The 16,282-nt window shown below is 44.7% G+C and overlaps 2 pseudogenes; both read right to left on the bottom strand.

Moving 5' to 3' along the window:
- Positions 1 to 11,601: 11,601 nt before the first annotated feature.
- Positions 11,602 to 11,702, bottom strand: LOC141150969 (U2 spliceosomal RNA; annotated as a pseudogene).
- Positions 11,703 to 12,272: 570 nt separating this feature from the next.
- LOC141150911 (U2 spliceosomal RNA) lies at positions 12,273 to 12,475 on the bottom strand (annotated as a pseudogene).
- Positions 12,476 to 16,282: the final 3,807 nt, after the last annotated feature.

Below are 16,282 nucleotides of genomic sequence, written 5' to 3'. Positions count from 1 at the left end.
AGACTCTATGGAATGCTTTCTCAGCATCCAACGAGAGTATCTACTTATAAATTTTTAACTGCATCTAGCCCAGGAAATACTTTGTGCCTAGTAGCAGTGTCTGCTAGTCAGCGGATTATCCCGGCTGTTAAGCAAGCTACACCACCTGTAGTTTGGACACTTAATTTTTTCAAAGGAAATGCTTCGGGACCACGGGATACTCAGTGAAGAGCATCAGGAGGCACCCCAAGGCATAGGGGCTGGGACTGGCACTAGGATGCCTTGCGGTGGACAGCCGAGCTCGATCCTTATAAAAGCTTTTTAACTGCAGCAGCTTTAGTGGACGCTACTGGAGCTGGAATTACGCGGCTGCTGGCATGAGACTTGCCCTCCAATAGATCCTTGTAAATGGATTTAAAGTGTATTCATTCAAATTAGAGGGACAATTTAAATTAAAAAGCTTAGAGCTGCCTCCACCACAGGGGGGCTCTCTCGACCCACCAGCGGACAGGCACCAGTATTGGGAGAGGGGGGCTGGCCGTCAGGGTTCACCGCGGCTCTGGCACAAACCCGGCGACACGGAGGTGGCACGGGCAGGAGCGGACTGGCCGTCTCGGCTTCTCACTTTTTGGATTTTAGAAGGGCATGACATGCCTATATCTGTGTCTCCCCCTCCTTTTACTCCTCCACCTCTTTTCTTTTCGCATGACTATATGTACTTGTCACTTTTCCATGTGTTAGTTGTGTCTTCTGAGCAGTTTGTCAGCTTTTGGACACCTTTGAAGGTGTTTTCTATGTGTTTCTATGTGTTTTTGTTTGCCTGCCATTGGTTTTAACGGTGTTCGAAGGTGTTCGACGAACAGTTCGACGAACAGTTCGGCGAACACACGGGTGTTCGACGAACCGAACCGAACTCGAACACTACAGGGGTGGCTCAACACTACTCACAATGTCCTTTATATGTGAAAATTTATTTTAGCATGATAAACACACAGCAATATAACAACAAAACGTTTCGGTCATAATGACCTTCTTCAGTTGGCTGTAGAAGATAAAAAACAATGTAAGGTTTTGTCGGGAAATATGATTCATTATAAACAATAATGATAAGGACAAAACATAGCTTACAAAGGTAATAGTAGTAATCACGAAATACAATTGGTAGTTGGAAAAACAACATAGTGCCTAAAGGGCATATTAGATAAATTAATAAAGCAATCTGATGATAAAAAAAGGGGAAGGAAGGGAGAAACATATGGAAAAGAAGGAGTGGGGGAGGGGGAAGTTTAAAATTGTGAAAGAGATATTTTGTAGAAAGTGTGTGAGACCACGAGAAAGAGCAGGTAAATGTGATATCACTGGTACTGTGCAAGGTGAATATCAAAAGAAATTGAATGTTGCACACAGTACAGGATAGGAAGGACAGGATAAAACAAGGGGGAATGATGAGAAAGAGGAGGGATGAGGAAGAAAATAGCGAGCAGCTGTAGAAGAAAATGTGGAGGAAATGCTAGAGGAGCCGTAGTGGAGGGTATAAACATACCAAAAAGAACTGCTGGTGTAGTTAGAGAGGTAGGGTCCCAAACGGGCTGCCTGTAGATGAGGGGATAGGAAGAAGCAAATAAGTATTTAGGGCAACAAAGATTAAAACTAGCATATCCAGCAGTGGAGAGAAGGTTACCTTAGAGGAGCGTACGTAGGCTCCAGTTGTGCATCGCGGTGTCCACCGCTCGATGTGAGACCAGAGTGAGAGAAGGGGCGTATATAGGGGGAGAGGCTGATGAGTGAACCAATGCAAGCGCGAGTACAAAAACAGGTGACCGCGCGAAACAGGAAGTGGCAAGTCGCGTGACCGGAAGTGACGGACTCTGGTCATGTGAGCGTTCCAGGAGGCGAAGCTTGCGTTCCACAATGTTAAGTATAGCCAGAGGGAGCGGCAGGATTTCCTAAGGTTGCGGTGGAGAGGAGGGGCGTAAGAGGAGGGGAGGGGAGGACCGTAGAGTAGGAGGAGAATCTGTGGGAAGGGCACAAAGAGGCAGGTCACAAAACAATGAATGAGCAGTATGGCATGATAATACAAACACATGAGTGCACCGATGGTATGGACATTATAATGACATTATATGTTGTAACATACGAGAGAAATACAATGGTTATGACATTTGGTAATGGCTTCTGTGAATAGACGACATAACAGAGATGAGACGCGGTCAGTGGGCTGTGATGAGTGTGAAAGGTGACTAACGGCTAAGGGTATACTATATATGGTAAAATAGAGGAGGCTGTTGGGATAAGGGGCAAGTATACACATGGGTGGGTACTGATAGGGGTATCAACTAAATGACAGGAGGTCGTACTCCCTATTGAGGCCCCTGGGATGAAGGGAATCGAGGGTGTGGATCCAAAAAGCCTCTCGTTGTTTGAGGAGGCGAATCCTATCACCGCCACGGCGTGGTGGTGCTATTTGTTCGAGAACTTGAAATCTTAATTGGGAAACACTGTGTCCTGAGGAGATAAAATGGTGGGGGATAGGTAGAAGTAGATTTTTGCACCTGATTGTCGATTTGTGCTTTGAGATTCTATCTCGAATGGGTTGTGTGGTTTCTCCTACGTAGAGGAGTCCACACGGACATTTAATCAGGTAGACGACGTAGGCACTGTCGCAGGTATAGTATCCATTGATATTGAATTTCTTGCCCGTGTGAGGATGGTAGATCAAGTTGCCTTTGGTGACGTTGTTGCACTGCCTACACTGGAGGCAAGGGAAGGTACCTGTTTTGGGATGTTGGAGAAAGCGCTGAGTTGGTCGGGATCTGTTGGTGCCGATGTCTGCTCTAACGAGGGAATCTCTCAAATTGGGGGCTCGTTTGTAGCAGGGCATAAAGGGTTTCTGAAAATGGGAAATGGATGGATAGCCAGTGCTTAAAATGCCCCAGTGTTTGCGGATGGTTTTGTGTAATATATATGCAAAGGGGTGAAACGTATGAACAAAGGGAATACGTCCTGAATTATCACGATGTGCCCGAGGTATATCTTCTGTGGGTTGAAGTAAGGAGGAGGGGTAGCCTCTCCTTCTGAATTTCTAGTTCATGTCCTGGAGCCTGGAATCTCGTACGGTGGGATTGGATACGATACGTTCGACCCTTTTGAATTGTGACTTAGGGATGGATCTCTTGATGTGTTTTGGATGATTGCTGGTATAGTGCAGTAAATTGTTGCGATCAGTCGGTTTGGAGTATAGATCTGTGGATAATATGCCATTATCGTCCTTGATGACAAGAGTATCCAGGAAACTGACCATGTGCTGATCATGTGTGACCGTGAAGTTCAGGTCAGGCCATGCTGAATTCAAGTCAATGGAAAAAGACTCGAGGGTGGATACCGGGCCGTCCCAGATGCAGAAGATGTCATCGATGTATCTCTTCCAGACGACACAATGTGTCTGGAAGAGAGGATGGGTGTATACAATGAGGTCTTCGAATGCCGCCATGTAGCTGTTGGCGTAAGGGGGGGCAACGTTCGAGCCCATAGCGGTGCCTTTTATCTGCAGGAAAAACTTATGCTGGAAGAGAAAGTAGTTTTTTTGAAGTATGATAGATAGTAGGTCAACCACCAAGTCTACAATCCTGGGATCTGTCTCGGCTTGTATAAGTAGAGACCTTGTTGTGTGAATGCCTCGATCATGTGGGATGGACGTGTACAAATTTTTAACGTCGAGAGAAACCAGCAGGGCAGAGACAGGGACTTGTCTATGGTCTGATATTATTTTGAGGAAGGCACCAGTGTCAAGTAAAAATGATGGGCTCTTCTGTGTGAGTGGTGTCAAAATTTTTTCAACGAGAATGGATAATGGGGAGAATAGCGAATCTGTTGAGGCTACTATAGGACGGCCTGGGGGTTCCGTGAGACTCTTGTGTATTTTGGGTAAAATGTAAAAGACCGGAGTGATAGGGTTAGTTTTAGTGAGGTATTCTGCTGTTTTGTTGTCTATGGTCCTGGCTAAGAGGTGGCGATTAATGGTGCTGTGTATCAGGTCTTTGAACTCAGATGTGGGATCACGGGATAGTTCCCGATAGGTCGTGGCATCACTTAATTGGCGATCCACTTCTCTGATGTATTGGACCTTGTCCATGACCACAATAGCTCCGCCTTTGTCCGCAGGTTTGATGATCAGATCATGATCGTCTTTCAGACTGCGGAGAGCTTGTTGGTCAAGGGCAGATAAATTGGGTTCATAATGTAGCGACCCTCGGTCGACCTTAGATCGTAATTCTTTGAAGGCCGTATTGACAAAGCCTATAAAAGTCTCAAGGGCGTGGGAACCATGAGGGGGTCTATATGTGCTCTTTGTGTAAAGGCCAAGACTCTTGGCCGTGATGGCCACGTTATCAGATGTTGGGGTTGTCGTATCGGGAGGGGAAGGGGTTTGGTCAAAGTGAACCTTAAGTCTAAGGGAGCGGCAGAAGCACTGTAGTTCCATGTCCAACTTGAAGGTATTATACTTCAACAGGGAGTACGACCTCCTGTCATTTAGTTGATACCCCTATCAGTACCCACCCATGTGTATACTTGCCCCTTATCCCAACAGCCTCCTCTATTTTACCATATATAGTATACCCTTAGCCGTTAGTCACCTTTCACACTCATCACAGCCCACTGACCGCGTCTCATCTCTGTTATGTCGCCTATTCACAGAAGCCATTACCAAATGTCATAACCATTGTATTTCTCTCGTATGTTACAACATATAATATCATTATAATGTCCATACCATCGGTGCACTCATGTGTTTGTATTATCATGCCATACTGCTCATTCATTGTTTTGTGACCTGCCTCTTTGTGCCCTTCCCACAGATTCTCCTCCTACTCTACGGTCCTCCCCTCCCCTCCTCTTACGCCCCTCCTCTCCACCGCAACTTTAGGAAATCCTGCCGCTCCCTCTGGCTATACTTAACATTGTGGAACGCAAGCTTCGCCTCCTGGAACGCTCACATGACCGGAGTCCGTCACTTCCGGTCACGCGACTTGCCACTTCCGGTTTCGCGCGGTCACCTGTTTTTGTACTCGCGCTTGCATTGGCTCACTCATCAGCCTCTCCCCTTATATACGCCCCTTCTCTCACTCTGGTCTCACATCGAGCGGTGGACACCGCAATGCACAACTGGAGCCTACGTACGCTCCTCTAAGGTAACCTTCTCTCCACTGCTGGATATGCTAGTTTTAATCTTTGTTGCCCTAAATACTTATTTGCTTCTTCCTATCCCCTCATCTACAGGCAGCCCGTTTGGGACCCTACCTCTCTAACTACACCAGCAGTTCTTTTTGGTATGTTTATACCCTCCACTACGGCTCCTCTAGCATTTCCTCCACATTTTCTTCTACAGCTGCTCGCTATTTTCTTCCTCATCCCTCCTCTTTCTCATCATTCCCCCTTGTTTTATCCTGTCCTCCCTATCCTGTACTGTGTGCAACATTCAATTTCTTTTGATATTCACCTTGCACAGTACCAGTGATATCACATTTACCTGCTCTTTCTCGTGGTCTCACACACTTTCTACAAAATATCTCTTTCACAATTTTAAACTTCCCCCTCCCCCACTCCTTCTTTTCCATATGTTTCTCCCTTCCTTCCCCTTTTTTTTATCATCAGATTGCTTTATTCATTTATCTAATATGCCCTTTAGGCACTATGTTGTTTTTCCAACTACCAATTGTATTTCGTGATTACTACTATTACCTTTGTAAGCTATGTTTTGTCCTTATCATTATTGTTTATAATGAATCATATTTCCCGACAAAACCTTACATTGTTTTTTATCTTCTACAGCCAACTGAAGAAGGTCATTATGACCGAAACGTTTTGTTGTTATATTGCTGTGTGTTTATCATGCTAAAATAAATTTTCACATATAAAGGACATTGTGAGTGCCGAGGTTTCTTGAACTGTGTCCTAAAGGGTTCGGCCCCTGCTCGAGCACCTACAAAGGGAGTGCAGTGATATTTATTTTCATGTCCTATTAACCTGACCCCCAGAGCTAAACTACCAAAGTCCAGACTGTATGATCTTTCTGGCCCTGAGAGACAAGCCATGAAGGATTTCATTGCGGAAAGTCTGGAGAAGGGACATATCAGACCCTCATCTTTGCCTGTGGCAGCAGGGTTCTTCCTCGTGAAGAAAAAAGAAGGCGGTCTCCGTCCCTGTTTAGATTTCCGGGAATTAAATCAAATTACCATCTGAGATCCATATCCTCTTCCTCTGATTCTAGATTTGTTCAGCCAGGTTATGGGAGCTAAGGTGTTCTCCAAGTTGAATTTAAGAGGAGCCTACAATCTGGTTAGAATCAGAGAAGGAGATGATTGGAAAACAGCATTCAATACCCTTAAAGGGCATTTTGAGAGTCTGGGTATGCCTTTCGTTTTGACAAATGCATCGGCGGTATTCCAACATTTCATTAATGATATCTTTCATCATTTGGTGGGCAGGTTTGTAGTAGTCTATCTGGTTGATATTTTGGTTTACTCACCTGATTTTGAGACACATCGGTGGCATGTTAAACAGGTGCTTCAGATATTAAGGGATAACAAACTATATGCCAAACCAGAAAAGTGTGTTTTCGCCGTCCAGGAGGTGCAGTTTTTGGGGTACCTGTTGTCATCTTCGGGTTTTCGGATGGATCTGGAGAAGATCCGTGCTGTCCTTGATTAGGACCATCCCGAGAACCTGCAGGCTCTCAGCATTTTCTGGGCTTTACTAATTTCTACCGGAAATGTATCCAAAATTATTTGGTAATTGTGAAAACCCTCACTGACATGGCAAGGAAGGGGTCTGATCTTTCTAAATGGTCAGATGTCGCCCTGCAGGCTTTTTGCTCCCTAAAGAGCTCTTTTGCCACAGCACCTATACTCAGTCAATCCGGTGTTTCCCAGTCCTTTATTGTGGAAGTTGATGCATCGGAGGTGTGGGTTGGGGCTGTGTTGTCTCAGGGTCCGTCCCCAGGTAAATGGTGTCTATGCGCTTTCCTTTCTAAGAAATTATCTTTGGATGACAGAAATTTTGACGTGGGTAATGAGGAAATTTTTGAGATTAAATTGGCGTTCGAAGAATGGCAACATTGGTTAGAGGGGGCTGTCCATCCTATTAGTGTTATCACAGACCATAAGAACCTGTCATATCGTCAATCGGCTAAACATCTCAACCCTAGGCAAGCTAGATGGCCCCTGTTTTTTACTAGGTTCAATTTTGTTGTCACTTTCTGTCCAGGGGTCAAAAATGTCAAGGCTGATGCTTTGTCCCGGAGCTTCACTGGTACTGGTGACCATGAGAACCCTGCCCCGATTTTGCAGAAGGGGGGTAGTCATTTCGGCATTGTACTCTGAACTGGAGGGTGAGGTGTTGGAGGCTCAGGTAGACACCCCTGCCTCCTGCCCTTCAGGAAGGTTATTTGTACCACCTAATTTTTGCCGCAAAGAAACAAAGGGAACATCACAACTCTGTGCTTGCTGGTAGTCCAGGTGGTAAGGTAACTGCGGACCTCCTTTCTCATAGTTTTTGGTGGCCAGGGTTGCATTGGGATGTGATTGAACATGTATCTGCTTGTAGTATTTGCGTGCGTTCTAAAGTATCACATACTCGTCCGTCTGGTCCTCTTCTTCCGCTACCTATTCCTAGCAGGCCATGGACACACTTGGCCATGGATTTTATTATTGACCTACCGGTATCTGCAGGCAAAAATGTGGTTTTGGTGGTTGTAGATAGGTTCAGTAAAATGGTCACTTCGTCTCATTACCGGCACTTCCGAATGCCAAGACTCTTGCTCAGGTGTTTATAAGTGAGATCGTGAAGTTTCACGGGGTTCCCTCCGATATGCTGTCAGATCTGGGGACCCAATTTGTTTCAAAGTTCTTGAAAGCATTCTGTTCTCAACTGGGGGTGCAACTATCCTTTTCCTCTGCCTTCCATCATCAGTCGAATGGGCAGACCGAGCGCATTAACCACAACTTAGAGACTTATCTCAGGTGTTTTGTCTCTGAAAACCAGGAGGATTAGGCATCTTACTTACCGCTGGCAGAATTTGCTATTAATAATCATCGCCAATAATCTACCAGCAGGTCAGTGTTCTTTGGTGCATTGGGTTTCCATCCATAGTTTGGTACTTTTAGTGGGGGAGGGGCTTCACGAGTTCCTAAGGAGGAACATTTTGCTTCGTCACTCTCTTCTGTGTGGCGGGGGGTTCTGAGTAATTTGAAGATCATGGGAGACAGGTACATATGTATGGCTGACAGGAAACGCTCTCCATGTCCAGACCTGAGTGTGAATGACTTTGTGTGGTTGTCTACCAGGAATATCAAGTTGAAGGTTCCTTCCTGGAAGCTGGGACCTAGATTTGTTGGTCCCTATAAAATAAGCGCCGTCATTAACCCAGCAGCATTTCGTCTTGAGCTACCTCAGGCCCTTAAGATCCACAATGTCTTTCACAGGTCTCTGCTCAAGAAATATGTAGAACCTCTTGAGTCCTCTCCCCTACCACTGCCCCCAATCATGATTGATGGTAATCTGGAGTTTCACATTTTGAGGATTGTAGATTCTTGTCTCCAGCGTCAATCCCTAAAGTACTTGGTGCACTGGAAGGGTTATGGTCCAGAAGAAAGGATGTGGGTTTCAGCATCAGAGGTGAATGCCCCTAGGTTGGTTTGTGCATTCCACACCTCTTATCCTGAGAAACCTGGTGCTGAGTGTCCGGAGGCCACTCGTAGAAGGGGGGTACTGTCACGGGTGTGTCAGATGTAGTACACAGTCGCTCTGGATATGGCTATAGAAGATCACTGCATGTGGCATTGCAGATGCCTTTTTAATCCTTCTTCCTTTAAAACCCAGCGACGACCTCTCTCCTGCTGCTGATTGATACACCCTTTCCAGGGAGTTAAAAACACTCAGTTTGTGTTACAACCCTCCTGTTTGTTTTTTCCATATTGTGTTTTGTGGTCACGTGACCATCTGCCTTTATATTCCAGCTCCACCCTTTTGGCTGTGCTGGATTTCAGTGTTGTTTGACTGATTTGCTAGCCAGGTGCTTCTGTGCCTTTCTCTGTCAGTTCGCTTGGTCCTTCTGGGACCTCTAGTATCTTTTTGTCAGTTTATCTTTTTGTGTTCTGCAACAACTTCTCTGTTTAGGAGGTGTCCCATTTTTGTTCCAGTCCTTAGTTCTTTTAGGTACCCCTCCCCTTATGCTATAGGTCTTCGTTCAGATTAGCCGAGGACTAAGGTGGCTCTGTTCGCTAGGAACAGGCAGCCCGCTACATCGTAGGGATTCAGCTTAGTCTTACTGTAGGGATAGCTTTCCCCTCTCTCTCCTTAGTACTTGTTGCAGATCATAAGTTTGCTCCAGGGAATCGCCAGTGATACGTCTATGTACCTTTGTGCAGGCTTGGAGCACTAGCAGCCGGCTAGCTTCTTGTTAGGGGCAATAGAATAATGCAAGAAAGGAAGAATGGAACAGGCATTGCACGTGTCATAATGGGCTCCTGGCTTTTATCTAGCTGTGCTGCAGCATCATTGTGTCTTTTTTTAAAAAACATTATTTAATACATATACAAAAAAAAAACTACCACTATTTCCTCTCATATACATAATATATAAAGGAAGGAAACGAAACACATTATTGCATTCCTCCCTTCAAAGCATAATATGTTAGATGGTCCAACAGTACGTTCTCTAATGAAAAAGTTTCAAAGTTTGTATTTACATAATCCATCACTGTCTTCCCCACCTTATAGGTTTCAAAAAAACTCTCTTTATTTGCCTTCAAACTTGCGATTACATTCAGAAATTTTTTTTCAAAACACACTCCACTTGCCTTCATTTCCGCAATTCCTTTTTTCACCTTGTCCTTTTCTTTACCAGCATCCTCCTTTTCTGTTTGCCTCTGATCCTCTACCGTCTTCTTTTTTTCCACCTTTTCTTCCGCCTTTGCACTTACCGTCTTCTCCTTATTACATTTTATCTTTGGGCATTCCTTAAACCTATGCCCAATTTCCATACCCAGGTTACAATTATTCCTTTCTACTGGACATGATTTAGATACATGTCCTTCCTCATTACATTTCCAACACTTTTTTCCAGTACAATCTTCACGTTTATGACCATATACCTCACAAATTGGACAAAAGGAATCCATCACATTAAAGAATAAATTCCCACTTACTTTACCAAGCTTAAACCTATGGGGCGGGTAGGTAAAACTCCTATCCTTGTTCATCTTAAATTCCACAAGAAATTTCCACTTTCCTATCCATACTCCAAATTCATTCATTACTTTACCTTTTGATATTACGGACTTGGCAAAACCACTCAAAAACGTGACAATGTCCTGTTCTGGAACCAGCGGCGAAAACATCTTCACTGTCACCATCTTCTCACTACTATAAACGTGACGTTGAAACTGAATTCCAGCAAACTTCTCATCTCTCATATTATCAAAAGAATCCATGTAGGTCTCCAAAATCTTCCTTGTCTCAAAAAACACAAACACGTCATAGACACTCTTCTGGGGATAATCCATAACTGCCACGATATCTTCTTTCTTTACCTTTGCGATGCCCAAGATGATCTCCTTCATAATAAACCGAAAGTCCTTAACCTCCTGACCGTCTCTCTGGACAAAAATCCGGAAAGCGGTCTCCACACGTGCATGTTCCGGAACCTCCAACTTCGGCCATAACTCTGCCTCTTTCGCCATAATTCTCCAACAGAATGAGCGTAATCTCCACTCCAACACAAGGAAAGAACGAGTATGATCGCTTCCCGTTGTCTGGGGACTAAGCCGACTCGCCAAGAGCAGCAAGCGGGTTTAGCTCCACCAGTTAAGACAGAGCGATCCCCCAAGGCCAATGAGCCGGGTACCCCAGACACCCTAGGCCAAGACCAAGAGCAGAACCGTGAAATCCCACACTTGGTCTTAGCCAAAAGGCCGAGAAGCGATTACCTGAATTGGTTTTGGCGTATGGCTGCACCCTGGCCCGAAGAAGGCACCCATTGTAGGGATAGGGACAAAGACCCCCCTTAGGAAGACATGTTGTTCATCAATAGACACCTTAAAACACACAACTCTACTGCTTATTGCAAATGCAAATCTGCATAAGTCCATCTATTTACACACATCCCCCCCCCCCTTATGTCCCACGTGCCTTAAGACGGGGGGGGGATAATTAATTAATGAACAAACAAGCAGTGGTCCCCCTGCTTCCCAGTCTGTACGCTCCCTACAGACTGAAGCTGGCTGCTGCAGCACCACCAGATAAAAGCCAGGAGCCCATTATGACACGTGCAATGTCTGTTCCATTCTTGCATTGTTGCATTATTCCATTATCCCATTGTTAGGGGGCAATGGAACAATGGGACAATGGAAGAATGCAAGAATGGAAGAATGGAACAGGCATTGCACATGTCATAATGGGCTCCTGGCTTTTATCTAGCTGTGCTGCAGCAGCCTGCTTCAGTCTGTAGGGAGCTGCAGACTGGGAAGCAGGGGGACCGCTGCTCGTCTGTTCAATAATTACCTATCCTCTCTAACACCTCCTTCCCGATCTTGAGGTGCATGGGACATTAGGGGGAGTAGAGAGGAGAATGTGTGAAAATTTGTGGACGTATAAGGGAAGTATCAGATGTTAAACTGATAAGAAAAGATGCTACACTCGATCTTAGACAAAAGGCCGAGAAGCGATTACCTGAATTGGTTTTGGCCTATGGCTGCACCCTGGCCCCAAGAGGGCACCATTTGTAGGGATAGGGTCAAAGACTCCCCTTAGGAAGACATGTTGTTCATCAATAGACACCTTAAACCACACAACTATACTACTTATTGCAAATGCACCCCACACATTTTAAATCTGCATAAGTCCATCTATTTTCACACATCCCCCCCCCTTAATGTCCCACGCGCCTCAAGACCAGGGGGGGGGAGCGGATAACTAATTAATGAACAAACAAGCAGTGGTCCCTCTGCTTCCCAGTCTGTAGGCTCCCTACAGACTAAAGCTGGCTGCTGCAGCACCGCCTGATAAAAGCCAGGAGCCCATTTATGACACGTGCAATGTCTGTTCCATTCTTGCATTCTTGCATTATTCCATTATCCCATTGTTAGGTGGCAATGGAACAATGGGACAATGGAATAATGCAAAAATGCAAGAATGAAAGAATGGAACAGGCATTGCACGTGTCATAATGGGCTCCTGACTTTTATCTAGCTGTGCTGCAGCAGCCAGCTCCAGTCTGTAGGGAGCCTGCAGACTGGGAAGAAGGGGGACCGCTGATCATCTGTTCAATAATTAGATATCCTCTCTAACCCCCCCTTCCCGATCTTGAGGCGCTTGGGAAATTAGGGGGGAGGAAAGAGGAGAATGCGTGAAAATTTGTGGACATATAGGGGATGTATCAGATGTTAAACTGATAAGAAAAGATGCTAGACTCGATCTTAGCCAAAAGGCCGAGAAGTGATTACCTGAATTGGTTTTGGCCTATGGCTGCACCCCGGCCCCAAGAAGGCACCCATTGTAGGGATAGTGACAAATGCTCCCCTTAAGAAGACATGTTGTTCATCAATAGACACCTTAAAACACACAACTATACTTCTTGTTGCAGATGCACCCCACACATTTTTAATCTGCATAAGTCCACCTATTTTCACACATTCTCCCCCCCCTTAATGTCCCACGTGCCGCAAGACCGGGGGGTGGGTTGAGAGGATATCTAATTAATGAACAAACTAGCAGCGGTCCCCCTGCTTCCCAGTTTTTAGGCTCCCTAGAGACTGAAGCAGGCTGCTGCAGCACCACCACATAAAAGCCAAGAGCCCACTATGACGCGTGCAATGTCTGTCCCAATCTTGCATTCTTGCATTATTCCATTGTCCCATTGTTCCATTGCCCCCTAACAATGGGACAATGGAATAATGCAAGAATGGAAGAATGGAACAGGCATTGCACGTGTCATAATGGGCTCCTGGCTTTTATCTAACTGTGCTGCAGCAGCCACCTTCAGTCTGTAGGTAGCCTGCAGACTGGTAAGCAGGGGGACCACTGCTCGTCTTTTCAATAATTAGCTATCCTCTCTAACACCCCCCCCCTTCCCGATCTTGACGCGCTTGGGACATTAGGGGGGAGGAGAGAGGAGAATATGTGAAAATTTGTGGACGTATAGGGGACGTATCAGATGTTAAACTGATAAGAATAGATTTTTTTTTTCCCTCAGATGAGGATAAATCACGATCTATATTCACGGCGAAAGGAACTTCCTTCCAAACAGCTGCATCAACTCCACGACACAAAAGCTATTCCCATCATCACTGGAAAGTTTTTAATTCTTTTTAAACATTACACAGAAAACAAATCAAGAAGCATTAACAAAATATCTCCACTTTTTAACTTTCCATATCCCCTTCGCATCCTCTTCCCCTCTCCTCTTTTTGTCCCATAGGAAACACACATATATCGTCCCCAAAATTACCTTCACACAATCCTTTACCACAATTTCCTTCCTTTTAAACACATACACATTTCTCACATCCCACAACACTTCCTTTATACACGCAAGCATCAACCACAAGACTCTCTCCTTCGTCCCATCACATATTCCCAAACCAAACATAAACAACTCAAACGACAACAAATTCACGCCACACAATTCTTTACACAAAGGCCCCATTCTCCTAATCACATCTCTAGCATACTGGCAATTCCAAAAGATATGTAACAAACTTTCCCTTCCACCACAACCATTCCTTGGACACATTTCACTCCTCACTAAACCTCTATTCCTTTGAAACGCTCTCACTGGCAACACTCCATGCAAAGACTGCCATACAACCTCACTCTGCTTATTTGTCATACCACCCATCCACACCTTCTTCCATACTTTTTGCACATCACCAAATTTATTCCACTCTCCATTTCTCTACACTCAATCATCCTATACACAGCCTTCTTATTTGCCAACAACCTCACATCCGCATCACACAACTCATACTTCGCCAAAACTTATAAACCCACACATACCACACAGGCACCTCAAAAGCAACCGGACACCGCAAATCCCTCTCTCGCCACTTCTAATGAAAAGAATAAGCCCCAAATAAATTTCCACACATACATGAAAACTTTCCATCCCCCATAATCACTTTCAGCACAAACACCACATTATTCACACCCAAAAAAACTTCTAAATTTGGAAAACCCAAAGCACCTTTCTCCATACGCTTCACCAACACTTCCCTCCGCGCCCTCTCCATTTTTCAATTCCACAAAAAAACAAACAAAATCCTATTCAACCCTCTCAAAACCATATAACCTGGTGGAAACACAACTACAACATATAAAAAAGTAGGCAACACCACGCTTTTAATAACTAAAATTTTTCCAAAAAAAGTAAGGCTTCTCAACTTCCAAAAACATAACTTCCTTTCAACCTTCTATTTCGCGTCATCCCAACTTTCTTTCCCATCCAATCTTTCTGAAAACTTCACTCCCAAAACCTTAATAGGCCCATTCACTACATTCACACCTACATCTCTACTCAAAACACTATTTCCTTACACTCACTCTTTTCCCAATTCACTTTAAAAGCAGACGCACCACAAAAAATAGACACTAACAACTTCACCCGCCTCACCGAACATTCGGAATCACATAATACGCACACGTCATCCATATAACCACTCACCTTCCACAATCTTCCTCCAACTCCCCGCACTTGCACACCACAAATCACTTTATCCTTCCTCAGCACACACAACAAAGGTTCAATTGCACAAATAAAAGCCACAGGGGATAACGGACACCCCTGCCTCACACCCGAACACACATTCACTCTCCTACCTACATAACCGTTCATTAAAACACAACTATAAATATCTGTATATAGACTTCTCACTCTCCCAACAAAATCAGCAGGAAAACCCATTCTCAACAACACTCTAAACAAAAAATCATGCAACAACCTATCATATGCCTTTTCAAAGTCCAGGCTCAACAAAAACACGCTTTTCTTCCGACTCCTACAATCCCATAGACAATCTCTCAACATATACACACACTCATGAATCCACCTCCCAGGTACCGCACAACACGGCTCATCCCCAATCACACTCTCTATCACATCACGCATCCTATTTGCCGTTAATTTTGCGTAGATCTTATAATCACAGTTCAATAATGTTATTGGCCTCCAATTTTTCAGACTCTTCAAATCACCCTTTTTCGCAATCAATACAACCATACCTGCACGCATACTATCAGCCACCTCCATATTTTCCCACATATACAGTACAGACCAAAAGTTTGGACACATCTTCTCATTTAAAGATTTTTCTGTATTTTCATGACTATGAAAATTGTATATTCACACCGAAGGCATCAAAACTATGAATTAACACATGTGAAATTATATACTTAACAAAAAAGTGTGAAACAACTGAAAATATGTCTTATATTCTAGGTTCTTCAAAGTAGCCACCTTTTGCTTTGATGACTGCTTTGCACACTCTTGGCATTCTCTTGATGAGCTTCAAGAGGTAGTCACCGGAAATGGACTTCCAACAATCTTGAAGGAGTTCCCAGAGATGCTTAGCACTTGTTGACCCTTTTGCCTTCACTCTGCGGTCCAGCTCACCCCAAACCATCTCGATTGGGTTCAGGTCTGGTGACAGTGGAGGCCAGGTCATCTGGTGTAGCACCCCATCACTCTCCTTCTGGGTCAAATAGCCCTTACACAGCCTAGAGGTGTGTTTGGGGTCATTGTCCTGTTGAAAAATATATGATGGTCCAACTAAACGCAAACCAGATGGAATAGCATGCCGCTGCAAGACACTGTGGTAGCCATGCTGGTTCAGTAAGCCTTCAATTTTGAATAAATCTCCAACAGTGTCACCAGCAAAGCACCCCCACACCATCACACCTCCTCCTCCATGCTTCACGGTGGGAACCAGGCATGTAGAGTCCATCCGTTCACCTTTTCTGCATCTCACAAAGACACGGTGGTTGGAACCAAAGATCTCAAATTTGGACTCATCAGACCAAAGCACAGATTTCCACTGGTCTAATGTCCATTCCTTGTGTTCTTTAGCCCAAACAAGTCTCTTCTGCTTGTTGCCTGTCCTTAGCAGTGGTTTCCTAGCAGCTATTTTACCATGAAGGCCTGCTGCACAAAGTCTCCTCTTAACAGTTTTTGAAGAGATGTGTCTTCTGCTAGAACTCTGTGTGGCATTGACCTGGTCTCTAATCTGAGCTGCTGTTAACCTGCGATTTCTGAG

Source organism: Phyllobates terribilis, unplaced genomic scaffold (genome assembly GCF_046119375.1).
Source record: "Phyllobates terribilis strain yellow unplaced genomic scaffold, ASM4611937v1 Scaffold_5__5_contigs__length_657084704, whole genome shotgun sequence".
Classification (NCBI taxonomy): domain Eukaryota; kingdom Metazoa; phylum Chordata; class Amphibia; order Anura; family Dendrobatidae; genus Phyllobates; species Phyllobates terribilis.
This window is presented reverse-complemented; position numbering and strand designations above follow the sequence as displayed.